Below are 26,891 nucleotides of genomic sequence, written 5' to 3'. Positions count from 1 at the left end.
GTCTGTCGTTGCTCGAGTTGGGTGACCGGTAGATAGGTGACCCACTGAGGGAGATTGTCAACCTCTCCCTTCCATCAGGGAAGTTTCCACAGAGGCTTAAAGTGACAGTAATCCATCCTCCGCTGAAAAGAAACATATCTGTATCTGGGGACCCTGCCAGCTTCTACCCAGTATGGCATCTTGCATTCCTGGGTAAGGTGGTTGAAAGGGCGTCTGCAGACCAGCTCCTGGCATTTTTGGGAGAAACTTCAGCCCGTCTGGCCTCCAACCTGGCCATGGGGAAGAGACCATGCTGGTCGCTCTGATGGATGACCTCCGGCGCCAGCTGGGTTGGGGCTATTCTCGGCTATTCTCGTATTATTACACCTGTTGGCCACATTTGATATGGTCGACCATGAGCTTTTGACCCGCTGCCTCATTGACACAGGGATTGGGGGGACAGCCTTGAAGTGGCTGACCTCCTTTCTTAAAAACAGGTCACTGAGGGTTGCAGTGCGGGAAGACCTCTTTGTACTCCTATGTGGGGAACCTCAAGGAGTGATACTCTCCCCTACTCCTTTTAACATCTATATGTTCCCTCTGGCCCAGTTAGTCTGGAGTTATGGGCTGGGATGTCACCAATATGTCACCTTCCCTGCCTGGATGGGGTGGAATCTGCACCCCTGGCCAGGAATTTGGGGGCGGTTTTTGATACCTTCCTATCTACAGAGGCGCAGGTCACCAAGGTAGCTCAGACTACATTTTTTCATCTGTGGCAGGCACGGCTTCTAGCACCTTACCTGTCCCCTGAACACCTGGCCACAGTGATCCATGCAATGTCACTTCCAGACTTCTGTAATTCACTCTACATGGGTCTACACTTGTCTTTAACCCAGAAACTGCAAATGGTACAAAATGCAGCTGCATGGGCCCTCACAAGGTCATCATGGAGGACCCATGTCCAGTCATTGCTGAGATAGCTGCACTGGTTGCCAGTTTGTTTTCAGATCAAGTTCAAGGTATTGGTTTTGACCTTTAAGGTTATATGTGGCCTGGGTCCTACCTACCTACGGGAACACTTACATGCTTATGCCCCCCACAGGTCACTTCACTTCGCAGGTATGAATCTGCTGGTTGCCCTGAATCCCCAGGAGGCATGCCTGGCTTCTACCATAGCCAGGGCTTTCCCCCCTATCTGGTGGAATGAGCTCCCAGAAGAGCTGCGGACCCTGATGGATTTCTTGGGGTTCTGCGGGGCCTGTAAAATGGAGCTCTTCCACCAGGTGTTTGATTAAGGCTGGATGCATGGCCCAGGGTTATGAGATCAGGTCACCACATTCCCCCTGGGTCTCCGGACTGAGAACTTAGACTTGTACAGATTTATTGTACAATCTCCCCCTGGGTTACATCTATCCGTTAGCGATGCCATGGAGAATTGATGCCAGGGCATTGAGCCACTGCAGGGAGTGAATTGATTATTTTTGTCATCTTGATACTTCTGAAATTTTTGGAACTTTTGTAACTATGGCATTAGTAGGATTTATTGTATTTTTAAGATGTTTTTAGTGTCACTGATGTTTTATGCTTTTCACAGACTGTAAACCGCCACAAGCCAACTATGTTGGGAGTGGTGGTATATAAAAATGATCAGTAAATAAATAACCACTAAAATAAAGAAAAAGAAATACACCCCAGAAATAATGATGACCTTATGATAGACATTACATGTCTGAATTTCAAAAGGCTTTTGATGAAGTTCCTCACCAAAGACTCATGAGTAAATTTAGTCATGGCATAAGAAGACAGGTTTTCCTGCAAATTAAAAACTGGTTAAATGATGCAAAACAAAGAGTAGGAAGCAATCGACAGTTCTCACAGTGAAGGAAAGTAAGCAATGGGGTCCCACAAGGGTCAGTACTGGGACCGGTATTATTTGTTTTATTGATCATTGATCTGGAACTAGGACTGCTTAGTGTAGAGGCCAGAATTATTCAGGATGGTAAAAAACAAGGTTGACTATGAAGAACTCAAATAATCTTTTAGCCATGATGACTGAGGGGGGCCTCCACAGAGGCATTAAGCCTCTGAATCCCAGAGCCAGGAGGCATCAGGGGAAGGCCTCAGCATCTATGCCCTGTTGTTGGAATTCGGTCACTGTGTGAGAGAGGATGCTGGACTAGATGGACATGATTCAGCAAGGCTCTTCTTATGTTTTAGGTTATACATCCCCAAATACTTGTATAGTCACCGTCAAGCATCTTATTGAGACCAAAGTAGACATTATGATAGACATACTGGAAATGATAGACCACAGACTGATGGGTCACTGAAAATACAAAAACCCATTATGTAATCAAGGCCATTTTTTTTAAAGTAAAGCACATCACAACTCCCGGGGGCGGGGGCAAAAACACTGTGGCAGGAAGGATGAAGCCTCTTCCTCTCTGGGTCTGGGAGTCAGAAACCTACAAACACATGTGTGATTCAAACATTTTGCAATGAACACAGGGATACTATAGCATGTGAAGTGGTTCAGATAAGCTACTCTGAGTCCTTCAATGACAATATTTATTTACTTTGTTTATACTTTTCGCTTCTCTATGAGACTCAGCATGTATTATGGAATATGAAATGATACGATCAGACTCCATAAAATGATCAATGAACAATGCAATAGAACTAAGATTACAGAGCTAGAAAATAATATGAACAACAAACTGTCTGAGGCAAGGTATACTATAAACAATGAACAGAGTGGAATGACGAAGAGCAAGATGATACAGACAATAATCACTGCAAGACATTACAATTATCTTCCACGATAAAGGTGCCCTCCTGAATAGTTTCATTCCACTTTATAAAAATGTCCTCCTGGACTTTACTGTACACGTACTTCTCATTTTTGCAAAATCTTTTCGTAATAAGTTGGGGTTGTCATGGATGTCCCCCATGTTGTATTGCAGAATATTGTACAGAATACTGAACAAGATGACTCACTAGCTTCCTTCTAAATGTATATGTTCACACAGTGAAACCAACCATTCTGAGTGGGGAATAAAGCCATTTTGTATCACCTGTTCTGGATGAAGTTACATGGGGGAGGGGCGCTTCTGGATTCCATATTGCCTTGGACAAACAGGTGTCAAAAAAACAGATGTCAAAAATTGCTCAGAGTGCCTCTTTCCAGCTAAGACTGCTTCAAAAGCTGTAGTTGGTCATAGTCATACCTGCCTTGTTAACAGCCAGATAAAGTTACTGACATGTGCTCTGGCACCGTTTTTTATTCAAGGTATGAGCTTTTGTGTGCACACACGCTTCCCACCCACTTGAATCTATCATGTGCTCTTTGAGGTTGTCTTTGAAGACACTTTGGACATTTCAGTTGGTACAAAATGTACTTTGCTAGGATGCACCAGCATACCCATAGAAGCTAGGGCTACTTCAGTTGTGCAGGATCCCAGTTTGTTTCTGCTTTTGACCTTTAATATGATACATGGCTCTGGTAGAGGATCTGTAGGATTGCCTCCTGTCTGGGCTCTCTAATTCTTGCATGGCACCATCCTGTGGGAACGTCCTAGCAAGTTGGCTGGTATCTGTTACCTGAATTGGATGCCTCAAAAGGAATTGTGTAGAATTATGAATATAGCAAAAGGTTGGATAATGCAAGATCTTTTCTGCTAATTGTCAATGGGGTTCTTTATAGAGAAAAACATATGCATACTAAGTTCTACAGGGGGGAATGTTAGCTAAATAGGAAAATGCTGCACCTATCTTGGGTCCAAAAAAAGCAGAGAAGTTGACGACATCAGCGTGGAAAGCGATGCTGAGTGTGGAGGGATCAACACACACACACACTTTTGTGGGTATACAAGGGTTGATATAATATTTGAAATTCCTGGGCCAGCCCAGTGGCTGCCCACTGAGAAGTATGATGTGATGTAATTGATTGATGATTGGTCAGGGCCTCTAGGTGTACTGATAGGTTAATTGAAGTGTGATGTAATTGAAGTGGTCTGACTGGAGTATGACTCGCAGTCTAGGTAACCTAGGTATCAGCTACCTAGGCTGGTTGGAAGCTGATGGGATTAGCTCTCACCCTTATCTACTCAGATAGGTTAACTGATTAGAAGTCAGAGAAATACAGTAAGGATCATTAAGAGCAAGGGGAATGCCGCTGTGAACAAAAATGAACAAAACAAAGTCTGGTTATCTCTGGGGGAACAGTCTGATGGTCTTTGGTGTGGGGGGGGTGTTATCCCATTGTGCTCTCATAACTGCCCATTTAGGCTTAAGTTTGTTGGACTGGCCTAGAGAAAGGAAATTTCCATCCTGTTCTGGCAATCTCAGACAAGATGGAGTCCAGCCTCAACTCCTTGACCAAGAAGTGAATCCAGTGACTTTCCATATCAAGCAGCTGTCAGTCTGGTCTCTAGGTACACCATTCTGCACAGTGCCAGATACATTCCAGGCATGTGGCAGTGTCACCTTGGAGACTGCCTACAATTATGAGGTCTCTTGCCAGGGTAACAGCAATCATGCATGTGATTATGCTATCTAGGGAAACTTCTGTTCCAATGAAGGAGGAGTGCTGGTTGTCATGACCTTTACTGTAGACAGGCCCTTTCACACTGAGGTTTCTCCACTTGATACCTCCCCATATGGCAATCACACGGAGACGATTAGCGTTATATTTTTATGGGAACACAGAGAAATCATACAAGGTAGAAGGAAGCTTAGATTTATTTTGTTCACACATCATTAAAATTCATATCAACAGGATCTTGGAGTCATCCCACTGTACTGTGCTATTCTTCTAGCTCATTTCCTATCTACAGGACACTCTTGATATACACTGTACTATAGGAATAAGATCCTCCTACCTCCAGTGTTGAGCTACAGTGCAAATCAAACACACATATGTAATGAGCCAAACAAAAAAACCCAAAGAGTGTATTTATATTACCATCTCCCACTGAACAGTAAAACAGCATGTGACTAACACCACATTTGGGGGTAGCATTATCAGTGACAAGGAGGAAACAGCTGAAGTTTACAAAGATGTTTAGTTACGTTCTAGGACTTTGCCAGCTAAAGTAGCTATCTAAAGATTCAACTGTTTGTTCCGATTACACCCTGTTCTAGTTCAGCCCATGTCTCTCAGGTTTTGCTACCACAGGAACAGTGTGGCAGGGGACTTATGAAACTTTATTTGATGTTAGGCTTTATATAGGCTCTTGGACTGCTTCCCACACCACACTTTAAAGGCACAGCAGTATCCCCCAAAGTCAACATCATGTGGTTTTGCTGAATGACAAACATGCACCATTAACTCCGTGAAAAACACATGCTGCATAACCCCCAGTACATTCATGAATCAAATCAGTAGCAGTGAAGAGACAGAACCATGTGATCCGGAAGGTTCCAGTTGTAATGTACTGATAAATAATGTACTATACCTTTAAGAAGAGTGCACACAGTTCCTGAGTGCAGGAAATCTTTGCACCTTTTGAGCCTATATATTGGGGGAGTGTTGCCACTTAGTCAGTGTAAGTTAAGCAAATTGCTCTGTTCTAATAAATGTTGCTGTTATTCTGCAAGCATCTACGATCTGTTATAATCTTATCTCAGCCACCAACTCAGCAGCTTTTATAAGACCATCTGTGCAAGAAAGCAGTTTCCCTTTCTTCCTTCATTGCCAGCCCTTTCTAATCCCTGGAAAGATCATCCCCGAGGCTGCTGAAGAACAGTCAAGGATCATTGTTCCCTTCCCTCCCTTCACTGGAGCTGAACATGCAGAAGAGGGAGGAATGATTTTATTACTTTGGCCCTCCTCACTTCCACTCCTCCCCCATGGGTGTGTGTCCTGCAGCCCTGGAAATGGTCTTTCATTTAGTAAGAGTTTCAATATGCAGAGAGTGCAAAGCATCAGGTTACTTCAAGAATAAAATAGTTCTTATTCAGAAGAGAAACAATTGGGGGGGGGGAGAGAGAACTATTCTAACTGTTGTCTGTGGTCACTCTTCTGTTCAACAAGTGTTCTGTAAACAAGCGGGGAAGTTCGCTTAAACAAGTGGGAGGAGATAAATCAAAAGTCATCAGGAAGTTCCAATATCCTATCTATGTTAAATATACATCTCCTCTGATACCCCCTGCAGGAAACCTTTTATATTGTGCTCAATTATGCACACAGAAGATTTTGCATATTCCAATCCTTTCCAGGGCCTGGAAAGGGCTGCAGGAATGAAGGAATTCATGGAAAGGATTCAGCCTTTCTCCCTTCCTTCCAGAATGCATCCCACATTGAAGATACCTGCTCGTACAATTTGACTTTTACAGACCATCTAGAGATCCATCATGTCTGTCATGTGTGTTTTGTTCCGAATCAATTCAATTCCTGGTGGGCTTACCAAACACTGGCAATCTAGATGTTGGGCCTTGCAGTTCATTCAAGTCACACCTAACAAGCTTTCTGGAAGAGCTGAGCAACTGGCCTTATACGGTGTTCAGCATGCTTACAGTGGAATGATGTCTTACATAGTAAAAAGTCGACAGAAGCATAAAACTTGAGCAAGAATTGGCTGCTACATATTTTGAGGTTACACGTCCAAATAAAGTAATTGAGGAAATGAGGAAATGAATGTGACAATCTATGTAGACCTGAGAGAATGACACACAGAAGACCAGAATACTGCAGACAAAAAGTACAACCTTGACAAAGCACCACTATCCCCTCAGTTTTAAAAGGAGACTTAAGCACATCGATGAGTTAAAGCATGTGTTTAACACTCTACTATTGAAATCAACCTGAAGCTTACTTATATCATAAGGCATTTAAAAGATTTAGTGGGCTCAGGACTGCACCTTGAAAGTACAGTTGTGGATGGATCACGCGCTTCATTTTTTAATAGTTGAAGATTCAATGTAGAATATAAAAGCTAGGAAATACAGCGAAATCACCATGCATGTTTTAAAGAGACAGCATTGTTTGACTAGAAATATTTGAACAGAGCTGGAATGATTGTGTCCGTTTATGAAAAAAAGTAAAAACCATACTTTTTGGGAAAGCATGTGCGCCTTCAATGAAGGTTAGATCTGTAAATATACAGTTTTGGGATTTTTTCGGTGTATGAATATATACTGTGACTTTTGTACCCGTGTCTTTTGCAGTGCAAAGAACCAGCGCCAATTGCCAAGGGAATCAAGAGGGCAAGAATAAGGGTTGGAGAATCAGCTGAATAGACTTCTTTCATTTGCTTATTGTTTTTGTTTGTTTGTTTGTTTGTTTTGTTTTTGATGTTATCAGAGGCTTTCTAACTAGCTTTACTTACCAAGTTGGGACAGTTTGCAGCTTTGCAGCAGGGTAAGAAGTCAAGGACCAACAAGCACTGCAGCCTGACATTTATTTAAACCCCTGCCCTTTGTCAGTCTCAAAGCAGTCCTCTTCTTGTTTGCAATGGAAAACATGGCCATGGATTGCATGCGAAAGGTGGACAAAGAAGTGCACTAAGAGAGGAAACACAATGTGCAGGGGGAGACTATACTAAAGCAGTTGCACTATTTTTAGCTCTATGGCTGTTTCCTATTGTTAAAAGGCTATAAAGCATCTTATTTCCTCTCTCACTTTTCCCCCCTCTTTAATGCACTGAAAGCCAATTCACACATTAGAAAGTTTTCACCATGAAGACTTTCCATCAGATCTGTGTTGGGAGTTCTATGCTAAAACTTAATTCCCAGGTTTGCACAGTTTAGATCTGGACACAGTGTGTGAGAAGTGTGGACTTAAGCATGCAGTTTTTCTGACCTGAAATTATCTCAGGGAATTACTATCTGCCCCACTAGGAAAATGGGAGAAATTGTGGATAATCAGAGTTTCTTAATTTTTCTCCTGCTGCAGCTACAGACTGTAGGCTGTTCTGAAGTTGTAAGGTAGGTTAGGGAAAGGATTATTGAGTTTGGCTGGGCCAGAATGCTAGGTGTACATACTCTACTTTTGAAGTGAGGATTCTCCCTTCTTTGAACCTCCCACCATATCTAAGCCAACTTAAACCTGCAGGCCATAGATGCTTCTATGTCAGGCAGACTGGATGTTCTGAGTTCAGGGACCACTTCACCAAAGCTCCATATTTAGACTATTACTGCCACAGTGCATCTGGAGATCATAGATCTCTTCATCTTATTCTGTGGTTAATGAATAATAAAATCAGAGTCCAGTAGCATCTTTAAGACCAACAAAGCTTTATTCCAGGCATGAGCTTTTGAGTGCATGCGCTCTTCGTCAGACTAAGAACTGACCATCATAACAATAGGAATATAATGTGGTCAATTAATATCATTCACAGGCCTCTGGATGACACTTATCCTGAGTAAAATCAGTCTGGAGATCAATTGTAACACCAACCCCACTTGGAGTTTGGCAACCCTAGATCCTAGCTGCCTCTTCATCAACTCCCCTCCCGACCCAGTAATTGTGGCATTGGAGTGTATATGGCAGCAAAGTTGGCATCTGGGTTTGTTGCAAGCTCTAGTACCAGTGTCCATATTCACATTAGACCTAACAACATCACCTATATCATCAAAGGCTTATACAATTGCTCATCTACAAACATTGTATATGCCATCAAGTGCCAACAATGCCCCTCTGTTCTCTACATAGGGCAAAAAGGTCAAATCCTGCAGCAAAGAATTAATGGACACAAGTCTGACATCAAAAACCACAACATTGAAAAACCTGTAGGGGAACACTTCAGCATTCCAGGACATTCAATAAGGGATCTGAAAGTAGCTGTTTTATTACAAATGAACTTCAAGAACAGGCTAGAAAGGGAGATTGCAGAAATGCAAGATATTACAACACTATGACATACCCTGGACTCAACAAGGACATAGTTTTTTTTATCTCACTATTCATACTAACCTTGTTTAACTTGTGTATCCATATTCCTCACAATATATATATTTGTGATAATGTGACTGTAAGGTAATGGTAATGTAATGGAATAGTTTAACTCCCTAGTCTTGGAATGAGATAACTGCCAGCAATTCCCTTACAAGAATGTTTCATACTCTTATGGTGACAGATGGGGCAAACAGCAAATGGTGGGGTGGGAGCCTTTCATCACTGACATAGTTTTATTTCTCCTATGTTTTTGTGAATTATAACTAAATTCCAGGGGATTTATTGGCTGTTTTGGCAAAAAATTATCATATGGCTGTATTTGGATGTGTGACACAGTTTACTAATTTAGCAGAATTAATTTTTGCTATATATTCCCACTATCATGTAGGGAGTTCTTAGTCTGAGGAAGAGTGCTTGCACTTAGAATCATAAAATCTTAGGGGCTTTACGCACCGGGATCTTTGTTGCAAATTGGTCACTGAATGAAAAATCGCCATTTAAAATAGTGGAATTCGTCGTTATGCATACCTGCCTTTGTAGTGGTATCCAGTTGCGTTTTATAGCGTTTCCCAGAGGCTTCCGGTCTCAGCAGAAATCGCTAGAAAGGAAGCGCTATTGCCGAGCTCATCCCGCCCCTGGCCGTCAAGCAGCCAATGGGCAGCCGTTAGCATGCTCCCAAACAGCCCCTTTCCCTTTAAGAAAGGTTTTTTTTAAAAAAAACACACCCATTGTAACGAATCTGTGTAGATTCGTTGCAACGGAGAGACCCATCCAGCTGCCTGGGGTGTTTGAGCTGTCGTTTGATCGTGGCCACGCTGCCTCCGAGTGAAAAAAAAAATCCCCCCTCCCCCCCCTCTCACGGGCCCGATTTTCGGCTGAATGACTGTGTTAAATGTGTGTGCTTAGTGACTGAAGGTTAGGGACTGAAGCCGGGGAAGCCTCTGTTTGAGCTGTCATTTGATCATGGCCACGCTGCTTCCGAGTGGAAAAAAAAAATCCCCCCTCCCCCCCTCTCACGGGCCCGATTTTCGGCTGAATGACTGTGTTAAATGTGTGTGCTTAGTGACTGAAGGGGAGGGACTGAAGCCGGGGAAGCCTCTAAACTGAAAGAGGCTCGCTGGTGCGTTTATCCCCGCTCGCTCGGAGAAAAAAAAAATGGCGATCGCTTCGCCGGAAGTTTGGAGGACAGGCTCAGGAGGAGGGACTTTGAAGAAACCGCAACAATGTTAACGCACAGGTCTTTTTCGCTAGTGTTGCAGATTGGTTGCAAGAGTGTAGCGCTTTCCGGAGGGTGAATCCACTTTTTGGGATTCCCCTGAAAGCGCTACAAGGAAGCGCTTTTTGCAGATTGGTTTCAGGTGTGTGGCAGATTGTCTACGACGTCGTGCATTAAGGCAAATCAATAGCGTTTCCAATTGGCAACCATTGTGCGATTTTGAAGGCGTGCAAAAAGCCCCTTAGAGATGGAAGGGGCCATGCAGGACATCTGGTCCAACCCCCTCCTTAATGCAGGATCAGCCCAAAGCATCCTAAAGCATCCAAGAAAAGTGTGTATTCAACCTTTGCTTGAAGACTGCCAGTGAGGGGGAGCTCACCACCTCCTTAGGTAGCCTATTCCACTGCTGAACTATTCTGACTGTGAAAATTTTTTCCTGATATCTAGCCTATATCGTTGTACTTGTAGTATAAACCCATTACTGCGTGTCCTTTCCTCTGCAGCCAATGGGAACAGCATCCTGCCCTCCTCCAAATGACAACCTTTCAAATACTTAAAGAGTGCTATCATGTCCCCTCTTAACCTCCTTTTCTCCAGGCTGAACATTCCCAAGTCCCTAAACCTATCTTCATAGGGCTTGGTCCCTTGGCCTCAGATCATCCCCATCGCTCTCCTCTGTACCCTTTCAATTTTATCTATGTCCTTCTTGAAGTGAGCACTCCAGAACTGCACACAGTACTCCAGGTGTGGTCTGACCAGTGCCGTATACAATGGGACTATGACATCTTGTGATTTTGATGTGATGCCCCTGTTGATACAGCCCAAAATGGCATTTGCCTTTTTTACTGCCGCATCACACTGCCTGCTCATGTTTAGTTTACAATCCACAAGTACCCCAAGGTCTCGTTCACACACAGTGTTACCTAGAAGCATATCCCCAATCCAGTAGGTATGTTTTTCACTTTTCTGACCCAGATGCAGAACTTTACACTTATCTTTATTAAATTGCATCTTGTTCTCATTTGCCCATTTTTCCATTGTGTTCATATCTTGTTGAACTCTGTCTCTATCTTCTGGAGTATTTGCCAGTCCTCCCAATTTGGTGTCATCTGCAAACTTGATGAGTAGTCCCTCCACCCCCTCATAAATATTAATAAATATGTTAAAAAGTACCGGACTGAGCACCGAGCCCTGAGGTACCCCGCTACTCACCTCCCTCCAGTCTGATGAAATACCATTGACAACAACTCTTTGAGTGTGGTTCTCTAACCAATTCCCTATCCACCTAACTATCTGAAAATCCAGATTGCAGTCCTCCAATTTATCCATCAGAACATAATGGGGAACCTTATCAAAAGCTTTACTAAAATCCAAGTAAATGACATCAATCAAATTTCCATGATCCAGCAAACCTGTCACTTGCTCAAAAAAGGAAACCAGGTTGGTCTGACAGGACCTGTTGGAGACAAATCCATGCTGACTTCCTTGGAACACCAAATTGTCCTCCAGATGTTTGCAGATCGCTCCCTTTAATATCTGCTCCATTATCTTCCCCACAACAGAGGTCAGACTCACTGGTCTGTAGTTTCCCGGGTCATCCTTCCTCCCTGTTTTGAAGATCAGAATAACATTTGCTCTCTTCCAGTACTCCGAGACATCTCCAGTCCTTAAAGAGGTCCCGAAGATGATGGACAAGGGCTGTGCAAGTTCTCCGGAAAGTTCTTTGAGTACTCTCGGGTGCATTTCATCCAGCCCAGTGGATTTGAACTCATCCAGTGCAGCTAAATGCCTCTTGACAACCTCTCTGTCCATGTCAACCTGCCACCCAGACACTATCTCTTGGCTACTGCCATCTCTAGATGTGCCTAAACCCTTTGAACTGTGGGAAAAAACAGATGTAAAATAGGCGCCGAGCCTTTCTGCTTTCTCTGTATCCACTGTTAGAGTTTGTCCATCCGCACCCAACAGTGGGCCTATTTCCTCCTTTACTTTACATTTGCTCCTCACAGAACTGAGAAATCTTTTCTTGTTACAGTGGGCTTCCCTGGCCAATCTTAGCTCACTCTCAGCTTTGGCCTTTCTGATGATTGATCTACAGTGCCTAGTAACCTGTAGGTACTTTTCTTTAGAGCTCTGTCCTTCCCTCGATTTCCTGAACATTTCCCTTTTCTTTCTTAGTTCCTCTTGAAGTTCTCTGTTCATCCAAATAGGCTTCTTAGAGCTCCTGCAGTGTTTTTGTCACTGGGATAGTCACTGATTAAGCATGCAATAGCTCTTGTTTGAGTAGCGCCCACCCTTCACATGCTCCTTTCCCTTCCAGAATTCTCATCCATGGTATGACACTCATCATGTCTCTGAGTTTATTAAAGTTTGTCCTATGAAAATCCAACATCCGCATCTGGCTATAAGCTTCCTTGCCTCCCCATCTCCTTCACCTCATCCACCAACTCTTGCCCGTTGGTCAATATTAAGTCCAGTATGGCTGAACCTTTTGTGGGTTCATCTACCATTTGATAAATGAAATTGTAGCCAGGCAGATCAGAAAGTTGCATGACTGAGGACGCTTTGCAAAGTTTGTTTCCCAGCACACATCTGGGAAACTGAAGTCACCCATGATGACAAGGTCCTGACGCTTGGATATTTTCTCAAACTGCTCACAAAGTGCAGCATCCACATCCTCTCGTTGGTCAGGAGGTCAGTAGCAGACACCAACCACCACACTATTTTCCCCTCACTTATTTTCACCCAGATGCTTTCCACTGTAGATATACTCTCCTTCACTAGAATTTCCTGACAGGTAAGACCTTTCCTCACATACAGTGCCACTCCTCCACCTCTTCGATCTATTCTGTTTTTTCTGAACAGTTCATATCCATCCACTATTACATTCCAGTCATGAGAATCATTCCACCAAGTTTCTGTGATGCTTACTAGATCATACCTTTCTGTGGATTTTTTTTGTTATTTGGGGCTTTTTTTAGCAGCTTCTTGTTGCTGTCTATTCCCAGGACCCACTTTTACCAGCCATGTAGCCTGATGGATTATGTCCCACCTGGTCATGGAATTATGTGAAGCAAACTCATGAAACCTCTGATCATGGGCTAAAGCAGCTTCATCCCCCACATATTCCCTGACTTCTAGGGCATGCGAAAGATGCCGGCTAAGAGGCCAACCCCTCTCAGGGTAGGCTGCTGTAATTAATGTCATGTATTCAGAATAACCCCTCACCCAATTATGAAAGGTACGCTCACAAGAAATAGTCCCTTTCTTGCTTTTATTAGCGCACCCCAGTGTTATAACTAATGCAAACATATCAAACCTTCTAGTGCCCTTTCAGGTAGTTGCAGGACAAATGTATACCCGGAGGAGCATCAGCATCAGTGCAGTGACTTGGAGGATCACAAACATCCTCCCTGATTTCCTCTTCTTCCACCAATCGCCATGTGACGTTACCAAGGCTCGCCAGCAAGACACACACCACGTCGCGCCTCCGTTAAGCAGGCTCGTGCCTCTGCCATGGCAACCTGGGAGCCTTTGGGTGAGTCACGGCACCAAATAGCGCAAATCGGCTGATTGCCACCAGGAAGTCTCTGCAGGCGGCTATCAATTATGGGTTAATTTTATATAGCTAAGTATATATACATAAAAATATTATTATTATTTTAAATTTAAATTTTTTAAATTTAATTTTCAATTAAAATTTTTTTTTTACATTTTTTGCAGATGTCCTAGTGGGGGAGAAAAGGGAGACTGAGCAGGGTATCGCAGATTAGGACATGTTGTTAATCACCCTCTCTGTCTGTTCGCGCATGCAATGTGGGCCATACAGCTTAAATAGGAGGGACAGCAGCTGATAGGAGGGACCCCCGCTTTGCCTTGACACAAATCTCAAGTTCAATTCCAGGCTGCCTTCGGTATTTAAAAAGTGGAGGGAATCATCATCATCATCATCATCATCATCATCATCATCATCTGAGACAACTTTGTGCCATGGTTGATCATTAATTGCCACTATTTGTATTAATTAATTAAGCAGGTGAATGGCTCACAACAGATGGAGCAGCAGAATAAGATACACATCAGGCCCAAGCACATGCAGAGATGCAGCGGCTAGAGCCTCATGCCCTTTGCATGGGCGGGAGAGGGTGCGACATGTGGAGAAGCCCAGGCTTGCTAATAGGCATGGCACTTCAGCTTCTATTTTGCCCATGTACACCAGCATGAATATATCTGTGCCAATAGCTGTTGACAGTCCGCCAATGAGCTGCACACATTCAAATCACAACACCAGGGGGCAGCAATCCTCCTGTACAGCCTCCCCACCCCCAATTCCAAGGCCACCTGTTAATCGGAACCCGGCAGCATTGGAGTTACCAAGAACTGGGTCAGGTAAGTCACAGGCATAATACTTCCTGGTGCGTGATGCAATCTACATATCCATTGGCGGAGGCTTCAATGGGGAATGCACCTCAAGGCACTGCTTCCTCATCAAGTAATAGGATTCGCTCACAATCTAACAATGCTTCTCACAGAACAGGTTCTTTTTCAGGTTGGGCGAGGAATGCAGGTGCCCCTAGCCGTATAAATGCAGCAGACAGCAGGTGGTGGTGAGTAACAGGGCTGTTGGTATAGAGCAAGTGTCTGAGAGATTCAGCCATATTTTGGCATGGTTACACCCTTTTGCACAGCTTATAGGTTCCATTATGGCTTGTGGTGCATTCCAGGATACTGTTGGCGAGAGCACATCTGGTAGACGCACTTTGGATGAGGATCTCCATGAAGAAGGCTCCAGCAAAGACACACAGCGTAAGATGTGCCAGCAGACATGACATTAGAGGAGGTCATGCTACCCACTCTTTGTACTCACTCTTCTGGTGAGTCTTCTACTGATGAAGATGAAGGGGACATTCAAAGGGGCAGGCCGTACTGCATTGAGGGAGCTTCCATTCCTGGCCTTCCCCCATGACTAAACAAAAAGCATTGGGAGGCAAAAAGTGGAAGAGGGAGAGGTCACTGGATGGATAATCGACCCACCCAGTCACTACACTGTTGCAGATGATCTTCCAGGCATCCATTCATCTCACAACCTTTGAGAAAGTGTCCTAGAAGGTTATTATGTGGACATGTTCTCATTGGTCCAGACTGATGAGGTAACACCAAAGAGCACCCTAAGAAGATGTAAAAGGATAAGGTTTCTTATGAATTGATATTTCACAACTGGTTGAGGGGATAAGCAGAGTACATCTCTCCAGTTTTAGCAGCTTATCCAGAAATGTGTTGGCACCGTAGCCAATATCTTACACATGTACTGGATTCCAGGGAGTATGCCAGGGATGAGGCTGCACTCAAGTATGATAAGAGTTTCTGTGAACTGGCCTCTCATAATGCTTTGGCAAGATGGGATGTTTTACATCAGGCCACTTGGCTTATGAAGGTGGACCCTGGCATCAAGTACAAAAAAGAAGCTGAGGTCACTTCCAACAAGAAAACCAGTGTGCTTTATTGCTGGGATTTCAATAGAAGAGGCTGCAAACACAGACTGTTGTTTCGAACATGCTTGCGAGTCATGCAGTGGTACACTTGCAAAATCATCCTGTAGAAAAGGCAATAGTTATCAACCTCCATTTTGGGATCCCGACCCTCCTCCAAAAAGGAAGGTTGGTTAGGAACAGGTGGTTCAATGTCCACCACAAAATAGGGATAAATTTGCTACCTCAGTTTTGTACTAACACCAATTAAGTTCGGTGCTTTATTAGCTTGGGTTGACTCATTACCCCAATAAAGCCATTGCTTCCTACCTAGCTTCTAGTTTCAAAGAAGGTTTCCATATCCCATTCTCTGGCTGGCACGTAGCCACTGACTGCCCTAATGTCAAGTCAGCCAGGGAAATGCCAGACATCATTTGGGAGAAAATAAAAAAGAGTGTAAGGCTGGCCGTGTAGCTGGCTCCTTCAATATTTCCCCACTAGAGTAAGGGTCTTCCTGTTGGGAGTGGTCCCCAAAAAAGTGTCTTATACACCATCCTTCTTACACTAAAGGATCGTCAGTTAATGATGCTAGTGCGCCTGAGTTATGTTCAGTCATGCAGTGGACATAGTTCAGTCATGCGAACACGGCGCACTTATGGCAAAATGCAACATTCAGTTGGCATTTCACCTGATTTTGGTACATCCTGAAGATTTCAACCTGCTAAGGTTCAAATTTGAGGGCAATTGGTATGTCGACAAGGCCATGCCTATGGGCTGCTCAGTAGCTTGTGCAGCCTTTGAATCCTTGAGCACTTAAACATAAAGGTAATTTTCAGCAAGTCACGCATTATCTTTATGACTTCTTCTTTACAGACTCTGCAGAATCTCCAGCATGTGCTGAACATTTGGCTACATTCCAGGACTTAACTTCAGAATTAGGTGTCTCTTTGGCACAAGATAATACAGAGGGCTCCTCTTCCCAGCTGACTTATGTGGGAATTCAGCAGGATTCTAATTTAGGTACCTCCCACTTGCCAGCAGACAGGTTGCACACATTATATAGTCTTTTGGGATTCATGGCCAACAAAACAAAGTTCACATTAAAGGAGTTACAAACTCTGCTGGGACATCTTAACTTTGCTTGCAAAGAGGTTTCCTCTGGCAGGGCATTTTGTGCTCGCCTTGCCAGATTCACTGTTGGAATCAGGGCCCCACATCATCATATTAGAATCACCAAGGGTATTAAGGCTCACTCAGCTGTCTGGTTGGAGGTTATAGAAAAAATTAATGGGGTATCAATCTGGCAGTCAAGATCATGAACTTAGGCGAATGGCGATCATCGGACTATAAAATTTATGTGCAACCTGGTTTCAATCACTAACACTATGTTTTTTCAGTTCCTATGAAGTTTCATTAATTGCTTGTGGTTGGTCGATACACTGCCAGGTCAGGTTGGGACAAGAATCCTGGACTCTGGAAATACATCAGCATTTCCTGGTCTGGTCATCGAGGAATGAAGTGGCCATCATTATTGATGTGCATCTGTCAGATTGGGGATGTGACCTTTGGCTGCATGGGGTATGGGTGACCCTTTGTGAGTGGCTGCAGCTCCAGGAGTGTTGGCGATCACAGGGTTTATGGCCTAGGTTCTGTGGCAGTTTGGCATGTGAGGAAACTGCAGAGACTCCCGCCTCCCCCCACTCCCATCTAGGGTTTGGCTGCACATTACCATTGTGATTGAATACAGACCTCCGACCCCCATTTCTGTGCCGTCTGTCAATGTCTTCCCTGCCACCGGAACAGTCGGGTTTTATTTTGCTGCTTTGCTCCATCTGCAGGTTCAACATCTTGGGATGCTCTATCTGGTCCTCTTGCATCTTTCGCTTCTCCTCCCACATCTTCCTCTTCTCCTCCTGCAGCCTTTTCGCATCATCAGGTTCTGAAGTTGTTATATGGTCTCTCCTTCTCTGTCTGTATATGTAGCTTCCCAAGTTCTAGTTCTTGAAGGTGGATTTCATTCTGCAGGCTTGGGCACTGGGCTGCAGCTGCCCTCCTGCTTGATCACAGTTTATCAGGTGTGCCCGCATCTCATCCTCAGTCCTGTTCTCAAAGGCTATGTTCCACTCCTTGCATTCTTTGTGCAACTTTTGCTTGGTCAGTTGAAGTATTCTGACTCCCTCTGCTAAGTCCATCCTAGCTAGTCTAGTCTCTCCCTATTCCAGTCAACCTGAAACAAAAACAAAATTTCTAATCCTTTCTCTGTGCTTGCATGTGCCAAATTCACCAATTTCCTGGCCAATCAGGTCCTCTATTGTCCTTATTCCACCTCTGTGCAGGAAGAGCTCTGAAGGAAAAATCCTCAGATTAGGATTGCCAACTCTCCTCCCCTCCCCGCAGTCCAAGACTGATGGAGGAGAGAGAACCTAGCAAGGGCTAGTTCTTTAAGGGCAACTGACTCACCCTTCCTGATCCAGGTCTCTATCACACATGCTACGTCCATGCTGTTATTGGCAAAATAGTTTTGCAGTGTGTAAGTCTTATTATTTATTGACTTGGTGTTGCCCAGGATCAGTGTAAGAAGTGGCTTGTTCACCTTTGTCTCCACCCTAGTGTCCTGAGGGATGGGATGGAGGTTAGAAGGTATCCGAGCATGTCTGTATCTCAAGTCCCTTCACTTGTCCCACCTCCTCCCAATTCTATCTCTGCTTCTTCCCCTCAGTAATGGGATACCTGGCCTCCTTGGCCCTCCCGTTGTTATCTCTCCCTCCATTATAGCTGGTATGTGTGTTGTGAGTAAGGTGTCCATTCTTTGAGTAGTTGGAGTATATTGGTTTGTCTATTCTGTTTCCACATGAGTCTCGGTAGGTGATTGTCACATCCCCGCTGCCTCCTCCCAAGTTGCCAGAGCAACAGGACCCAGCAGCTGACTCAGATTGGGCTGAACAATCAGGGGAGTCTGAGGAGGACGCTGAGGAGGGCTGCTCCAGTCAGCCGGGACCTGCTCAGGAGAGGTCACTGACACAGCAACAACAGTCTGCATCGGACTCCGAAAAATCGCCCCAATGGCTCAGGCGATGCCATCGGGTGGGGTTGGCAGAACGCCGAAGGAGCTAGAGGCTGCAGGCGAGCTGTCAATGGAGATGGGGCCCAGCTGGAAGCACTTTGGGGGAGGATGAAGTGAGTCATCCCCCAGGTGCAGTGAATTAGCTGGGCTGCATTTAAGACAAACAGCAACAGACTGCTGCGTGGGTGCAATTTTATACGAACACCCTCCAAACCGGTTCTGAATTCCTGCATTTCGTTCTGACTCCCTTCGGCTCCTGAGACCCCTGGCATTGGATTGACTACTCTTCTTGGACATCGGACTGACGATTACTGGCTTCCCTTGGCTCCCCTGACCCCCGGCACCAGTTCTGACAACGCACTTGGTAAATTGGACTGGCTTTGTTTAAATACTTGATATCTGGACTCTGACCTTGGCTCTGTTTTGACTACTCTCTGTATTGCCCTTGCACTGTGTTAATTTAACTCCTGGTGAAACGGACTGAACTTGACCTTGTTCCAGCTAGGCTGTGCAGCCCCGGCTCCTCTGCCACAGCGGCCACTGGGTGTGGCCAGCTAGGGCAGCATAGTGATTGTCTTGTTTGTTGTTTATGTTGTTAGATTTTTTTTTCTCAAACCATCAGTTTTCTGTTAACGATACAAGTGAGTTTTGCACACAGAGGAGTATGCTGAATGTGTAGCAGTAGTACCAGAAGCCATACTACCAGACCCTGCAAGAGAAACCTCACCACTGACTTTGAGTTATCCAGTTCATTTGATAGGACTCAAACCAGCCCTTTAACCCTGCAGAACTCTCTCCCACTCCACAGAAAGGGCAGTGGCAGAAAGCCCAGCAAGCTCCAAGTTGAGTTTCCTGCTCCCATATTGATAGGCTGGGCCTACCATATCATCCAAGGAAACATTACCTCATGAACTTTACGTTTCTTTTTTTGATCAAGTCTTTATTTTTAGATATAAGAATGAATAGAAATAACAGAATAAAAACACAATCAAGCTTCACGCTCAAATTAAGCAAGGGAAGTTATATGTGATTAGATGCCCCCCCTTTAAAAAGTTTGCTTTCTTTTGGTTGTGCTGGAACTGCTGCCAATCAATGTCATTGAATACCTCTGAATTCTTTCTAGCATTATGTGCTGCAGACCGTGCTGCAGACCATTCGTAGTTATATAAACTATGCAGCATGATCACTTTCTAATCTTTTTTCCTATGCTAAAGAGTTGCAATTTAAGCCTTCATAATAAAGATGCACCATGGCTTGTCCCCAAATGATTTATTTTCTCTTTTCAGTACCTTCTTTGAGTTTGTCATGTTCTTGATGAGACTCTACACAGTATTCTATATATAGATGCAACACAGGTGCACAAATTCATATTGTGATGTTCCACAACACCAGGATAAATTTTGGACAGAATTTGTCCAAATGGGTTTGGGAATTCCTGTGTTTATACTGAAATCGAAGAGTTAGGATCTGAGTAAAAATACAATAATAAATAAAAATAAATATATGCATGCTTTTACTTATGGAGTGCCAGGCAAACAGGTCACAATAGGTCCACAAAGGTCTTACCTCCTGAATTCCCTATGGACTACAAGAAGCAAACAAGTCTGCTCAACAGCTCTGTTCAAATGCAGTGCATTTACAGCTGAAGTGCTAAAGTGAACTTTAATTGGTATTCATTTTCATTAATTCTGAGACATTTTTCCACCTGCATTTTAGCCATTATCTCTCCTGATCCCTGATATAACAAGGAGTCAATGGGGCTAGCTAGAGTGAGAGGGCAGGTAATAATAATGGCACTGATTAGCCCAGTTAGTTTTGTATTCCAGAGGCAAACCAGAATTTAGACAGGAACACTTGCCATATTATGTGACTATCCCACTATGCAGATAGGGTTGAAGATATTCTGAGACACAACCACAGCATAAGGCATCCATGAAATCTTGAGCTGTCCCTGAGAATGACCTTTAGCAAGGATATTGGAGTCCCCTAAAACCATTACCTGGGAGGCCACAGCCAAGACCACCTCCATGATTTGAGGTAGTGCGATTCCAAGGCAACAGAATCCCTGGCCCACAGGCATCATTCCACTTTAAGCTCTTGACATTGGGGCTCTCATAGACCAGAAACCTGAAGAGAGATGGAATTCCAAGACCACAAGAAGAAGTCTTCTCCCAGTCATCAAGCCCAGACTGGCACAATGCTGAGAACCTAGACACAACAGAAAGGCAGTCACAGCCAAGGTAGATAGTAGCCAACTTTTGCAATCTGGCTTAGAATTTTTCCAGCCAATTTCTTTCAATATTTACAATTAGATGTATGTTATACATGTGAAGATAACATTTATTTCCTTTTTTCCCAGGTGCGCATCACTGAAGTTCACACTGATCATCAGACTCAAGTAAGAAGCTTGTTCTGGCAACTTCTCACATTCTAGCACTACATGTCCTTTACTAGCTAGTGGTAATCTGGAACATGGGAAAGCTGTTCTTTCTTGCTCAGTGTACAATATCCCAGCATACCGTGTTCAATACTTTTCTTTCCTAGTCTGTTTTGGAACTGGAGTTGTTATCCTTTCTGCCTGCTGTGACACTCTCTTTTAGGACCTAAAAGGAGATCTGGACATGACGTGACATGCACTCTGCTCAGTCCCCCTTTGATCCATAATGCTCAGCTAGTCCACAGGAAAGAAAATAATTCTTTGACTGGAATTCATCTTTCTGCCTTTCCAGCAGTGTTGCAGTTTGGTTAGGGTCAGTAGAATCATTTATCCCCATCAGTTTTGTTTATTTGATCACAGTCCCTGTTTACTCACAGGATGTAGCCAGATGAACTGCCTATTAGCTTTGGCAAACAGTCAACTTTTACCAGTTTTTAAGGTACTTGGTACACTCAGTTTCCTTGAAATGAGGATGTGATGAAAATTCCCCATATTCTCCAGCAATTAAACAGAAAAGTCTATGGATCAGTCAGTCCTCTGAAAACTGGTTATCCTGATTTAATCTTGTTCTTTGGTTTGAACACAAGTAAGGGTTCATTATTGTTCAGTAAGCCCAAAGCTTTTGGGGTTCAAACCAGCACTGGGTGACTAATAAAACCTATAATTCCTCATTGGATTTTGCTTTTCACACCTAATGTGATTAAGTTCTCAGTTTCAGCACTGAAGTCATTTGCTGTCAGGATGGGATCTGAGCATTCATTTCCCTATCTAAATAAAAATGTTCCATCCAAATGAACAGAGGAAGGAAGCAACAAATCTGACTGCTATGTGCTTCTTGAGAAGCCTCTTTAATGCTTTGTCTGTTTTTGTTCCTGAAAAATACACAGAAGATATTGATAGTGCTGCATGAGCATTGTGAGTCTACCAAGAGCTTTAGAAGCAACCTTGCAATATATTACACTAGAGCATGAAGGAACCAAGAGGGGAAGAAGTGAAAGAGAGAGGGAATCACAAGGAATCAGATCATGAAGGTAGCACAAATGGTGTTTTCCCACCTGTGCCAAGCTAGACTACTAGCACCCTACCTGTCCTCAGAACACTTGGCCACAGTGATCCATAAAACAGTCACTTCTAGACTAGGCTTCTGTAACTAACTCTACACAGGCCTTCCCTTGTCTCTGACCCAGAAATTGTAATTGGTACAAAATATGGCTGCTAGGGTCCTCACTAGGTCATCTTGGAGGGCCCATGTCCAGCCTATGCTCAAGCAGCTGCATTGGCTACCAATTGGCTTCTGGATCAGGTTAAAGGTTTTGGCTTTGACCTTTAAGGCCATCTGTGGCCTATGCCCTCTTATCTGAGGGACTGCTTATCACCTTATGGGTATGAATCTGCTGGTTGCCCCCAGCCCCCTGGAGGCATGCCTAGCCTCAACCAGGGCCAGGGCCTTCTCAGTCCTGGCCCCAGCCTTGTGGAATGACCTCCCAGAAGAGCTGAGGGCCGTGATAGAGCTATCAGCATTTCGCAGGGCCTGTAAGACGGCCTCACCAGGCATTTGAAAGATTGGGTTTCTCCCTCTATATGCTGCTAGGCTGGACATTGCCTGTAAATACCCACCAGGGTCATGATGACTGCTGTGGCAGGGTTGAAGGAATGGGGGTGTTTGTAGACTGCTTTTTGTGGATTGTTTTTTGCCACCAATATTGGTTACATTTATTGGGTTTTAATGTTTTTATTGTAAACCGCCATGAGCCAGCTGGGCCGGGAGTGTCGGTCAATGAATACAATGATGGATGGATGGATGGATGGATGGATGGATGGATGGATGGATGGATGGATGGATGGATAGATGGATAGATGGATGGATGGATGGATGGATGGATGGATGGATGGATGGATGGATGGATGGATGGATGGATGGATGGATGGATGGATGGATGGATGGATGGATGGATGGATGGATGGATGGATGGATGGATGGATGGATAGATAGATAGATAGATAGATAGATAGATAGATAGATAGATAGATAGATAGATAGATAGATAGATAGATAGATAGATAGATAGATAGATAGATAGATAGATAGATAGATAGATAGATAGATAGATAGATAGATAGATAGATAGATAGATAGATAGATACCCTTTTGGCAGCAGTTGGGCAGTGTATCAGCCTCATCTAGGAAACAGCAGCTTAATATTTTCTTTACTTTTCTATGCCTTTGCTCCCCTTCCAGAGATACTGTATATACTATGCATTGCAGCAGCATTGACAAATGCAAAGAATTAATCTAGATCAGGCTTTCTCAGCCAGAGTTTTGTAAAAACCCAGGGTTTCTTGATGGCCCTGGTAGGGTTTCCCAAACTGGTGGAAGTAAATTAATGTATTATATATTTTTAAAATTTGTTAAGCATTTATCAGGTGGTATTGTCAGGTTTCTTCAGTTGCCCAGAAAACACAGCCTCTGACTTGTTGCAAAAGATGTGTTTATTCTAAATCAAGAAAGCCCAAAAAGTACCTTGTAGGAACTAGGATAAAATAGAGCAAGCACAGCATATAACCACTTCCCTTACACCCCCTCCCATGAGAACCCAGAAAAGCCAGGAGAGCTTCAAAAAAAACAAACCAAGCAGATAGCAGGATGCTCAAGGTCATGGCGTTACATTCCACCGACAGGAAAGACAGGTGTAAAGGAAGATAGGTTTAATAAACACTCTGGAATTACACAACAAATTAGAACTACACATCAAACTGAATCAGAACAAATATCAGAAGCACAGCATTCTGACATCCTACCACCCCATAATTATCTTTCCCCCACCAAGGCCCAGGGCTTCAGGAGATATGCAGAATTAAAATCCTGAACCAACTTGGATGCCTGCACATGGGATGCATTAACCCATTCCCAGTCTCTCACAGGAAATTCCATCCCAGTCAACTAGGTACTGGAACTTCCCCCAATGCCTCCTAAAGATGCCTCCAAATATCTTGTTGACTTCATAACAATATAGAGTTTAGTTCCCTTAAAAAACAACCCCTCCTGCTGCTCTAAGTCCCCTTGCAACACCTGGAACGCCTAATTGTTTTCCCTTTTGTAACCCACAGATGGATGGAAGGGGAGCGGGGGCCACCCCCCTCTCACGGCTTGATTGCAAGACACAGTTACCAGTCCCAAAAGGACAGGCAAAAACACTGAGTCTATCACCGGCTCCACTGGCTTTTGTGTTGAGGGAGATGGGACAAGACATCTGCCCAAAAGTTCTGCTTCCTGAGTGTGTTTAAGTGTAAACATGAATCAGGAGAAAAACTCTGACCAGCAGATCTGTTTAAGGGATTGCTTTCTTGGTTGGTGGAGAGCCTGCAGGTTTTCACGGTCTGTCCATACCTCGAACGGACTGAGACTCCCCTCCAGCTAATGCCATCAGATTGTTAGTGCCATTTTTATAGCAGCCACCTCCTTTCCCCAAATTGCCTTGTTTCGTTCAGTTTCACTGAATTTCTGTGACAGCTAGGCACAAGGGTAGGCACAGGGTTCATCCTCCTCCCATTGCAAGAGGATAACCCACATATCAACATCACTTGAATTTGCTTAGACCACAAATGGCTCAGCTGGGTTTGCATGACGGAGGATGAGTTCTGTAATAAGCAAACACTTCAACTCTTCAAAAGTGCCTGAGTATTCAGTGGTCCGTTGTAGTTAGGCCCCAAGATTCTTTGCTGCCTCCCCCCTTTTGTTTTTAGGGGGAGAGCGACCAGGGCAAAGTTTATAGAGCTGGCCAGGTGTTCCATAGCAAATGCCCAGGTTAAATCTTTATCATTTCGGAAGAGTGCCACCAGTGTGCCAGTAATCTCATTCAGATGGGCTCTAAATTCAACTCACATTACCACTATCTCCCATTGTATGGCCAGTTTTCACTCTCAATCCATTCCTGGCTGGTTGCAGCCCACTGGCTCTGTCTAGTCAGTGAGGTCTTGATCATAGATTGTCAAAACTCCTATCTTCTGGACTCATGTCCCTCACTTGGCCAACATACCTGTGGAAAGTGACTCAAGCTCTAACTCCAACCCTGATACTTGCCCCAATGGCACCCTAGAGGAAGGCACAGTGGATACCTCTCCTCGAGACACCAGAACATGCATGAAGGCTTACTACACCACCTCCTACTTTGTCAGCAACCCGAGCTGGAAGTGGGGGGGGGGGTGCTACAGCCAAGGTGGAGAGGTACATGACTGACCATCAGGGGCAACAGATGTCCAAAGTCAGAAACAAATGGCACAAGCACAACATTCTGACAGTTATGACCACATAAGGTCATGTTGACTTAACTCCCCTCTCCCAAAATGGACAATTATGGGCCTGGAGGGAGTAGGAAGGGGAGGGCCCCCAAGTTAGAGTGGACACAGCTAAGCTTTCCAACCATATTCTGCACTTCTGGGGTTTCTTGATGCCTGAAGAATATTTCAGGGGTTTCTAAATGGTAAGAAAGTTGAGAAAGGCTGATCTAGATGCTGGGAAGACATTTTCCCCTATATGGCAATTTGAGTGCCCTTTAGCTGTCAGATGTCAGAGGTGAAAATCACACACCTCTCAGTTCTAAGCCAATTAGACAATCAGCACCATCTCTGGTGTCACTCCTTATTTATTTTATTTATTTACAATTTAATTTCTATCCCGCCCCTCCCAACAAAGTTGACTTGAGGCAGAATAAAATATAACAATACAATTCAATACAATCATTTTCAAATTAAAAACCTCAACAATCACAAGAAGTTAACAATCCCACAGATGGCAGATAAAACACCCTTCCCCATTCCAGTCAAACATTTCACATTTCCAGCTGCATCCACCCACCAATGTCACTCAGGCCAAGATCTGCCTCACCAGCAATACTGCTTAGCAATAGGCGAGACCTCCAGTTTGTAACTCCTGGGACACCTTCTCAGCCTTAACCAAATGCCTGGCGGAAGAGCTCTGTCTTACAGGCCCTACATAACCTTGACAGCTCCATCAGGGCCCTTAGCTCTTCCAGTAGCTCATTCCACCTGGTTGGGGCCAGGGCCAAAAAGGCCTTGTCTCTGGTTGAGGCCAGCCAAAATGTCCTGGGGGCCCAGGACAACCAGCAGATTCGTACCTGCAGAGTGAAGAGCCCTGCGGGAGCCATAAAGAGATAAGCAGTCCCTCAGATAGGTAGGACTCAAGCCACATATGGCCTTTAAGGTCAAAACCTTGAACTTAATCCAGAAGCAAACTGGTAACCACTGCAGATGTCTCAGCACGGGCTGGATATGGGCCCTTATTGACATGTAGCATTTGAACATTGTTTTAGCCCTTTAAATGGAACAGAGCTTTTTGTAGTGCAAAAACATCTGCTAAAAAATAACACACACACACATACACACAACTGTCTTGTTCCCTTAATGCCATTTTACACACTGATGTCCTTAAAACCGTTTTTCATTCATCTTTTCATTGTCCAGAAATATATTAATTTTGCTGATGGTATGGATGTTCATCCATTTGTTGAAATAGTTGGAAATCCTGGACTCTCCTTGTCAGACACCATTTGCAAACCAGCTGAAATTATAATATTATAAAAAAATCTTCCAACAAGGATTCTCATGCCTTATGAGGAACATATCATCGTAAGGGGGGCTGGTGCTGCATACACACACGCACACACACATACAAAATAATTTGTTCCCCCCACTCCTCCCTTGCCTTTCCCCCTTACCACTCACTTCCCTGATGTTCTTCCTGGTCCCTCCCCCCTCCCTGATGTTCTTCCTGGTCCCTCCCCCCTCCCTCTCTCTCTCTTTCATGTGCCATG

At 44.1% G+C, this 26,891-nt stretch overlaps 1 long non-coding RNA gene across 1 annotated transcript in view; it reads right to left on the bottom strand.

The window, feature by feature from the left end:
* Positions 1–15,570: 15,570 nt before the first annotated feature.
* LOC143831278 (uncharacterized) overlaps positions 15,571–26,891 on the bottom strand; it is a 32,849-nt gene continuing 21,528 nt past the window's right edge. Inside the window, exons 3-5 of the long non-coding RNA XR_013228785.1 lie at positions 20,623–20,831; positions 17,309–17,786; positions 15,571–15,684 (exon numbers count right to left, since the gene is read on the bottom strand). This is a non-coding gene — a long non-coding RNA (uncharacterized LOC143831278). The remainder of the gene's footprint in view (positions 15,685–17,308; positions 17,787–20,622; positions 20,832–26,891) is intronic.

Source organism: Paroedura picta, chromosome 3 (assembly GCF_049243985.1).
Source record: "Paroedura picta isolate Pp20150507F chromosome 3, Ppicta_v3.0, whole genome shotgun sequence".
NCBI classification, from domain to species: domain Eukaryota; kingdom Metazoa; phylum Chordata; class Lepidosauria; order Squamata; family Gekkonidae; genus Paroedura; species Paroedura picta.
This window is presented reverse-complemented; position numbering and strand designations above follow the sequence as displayed.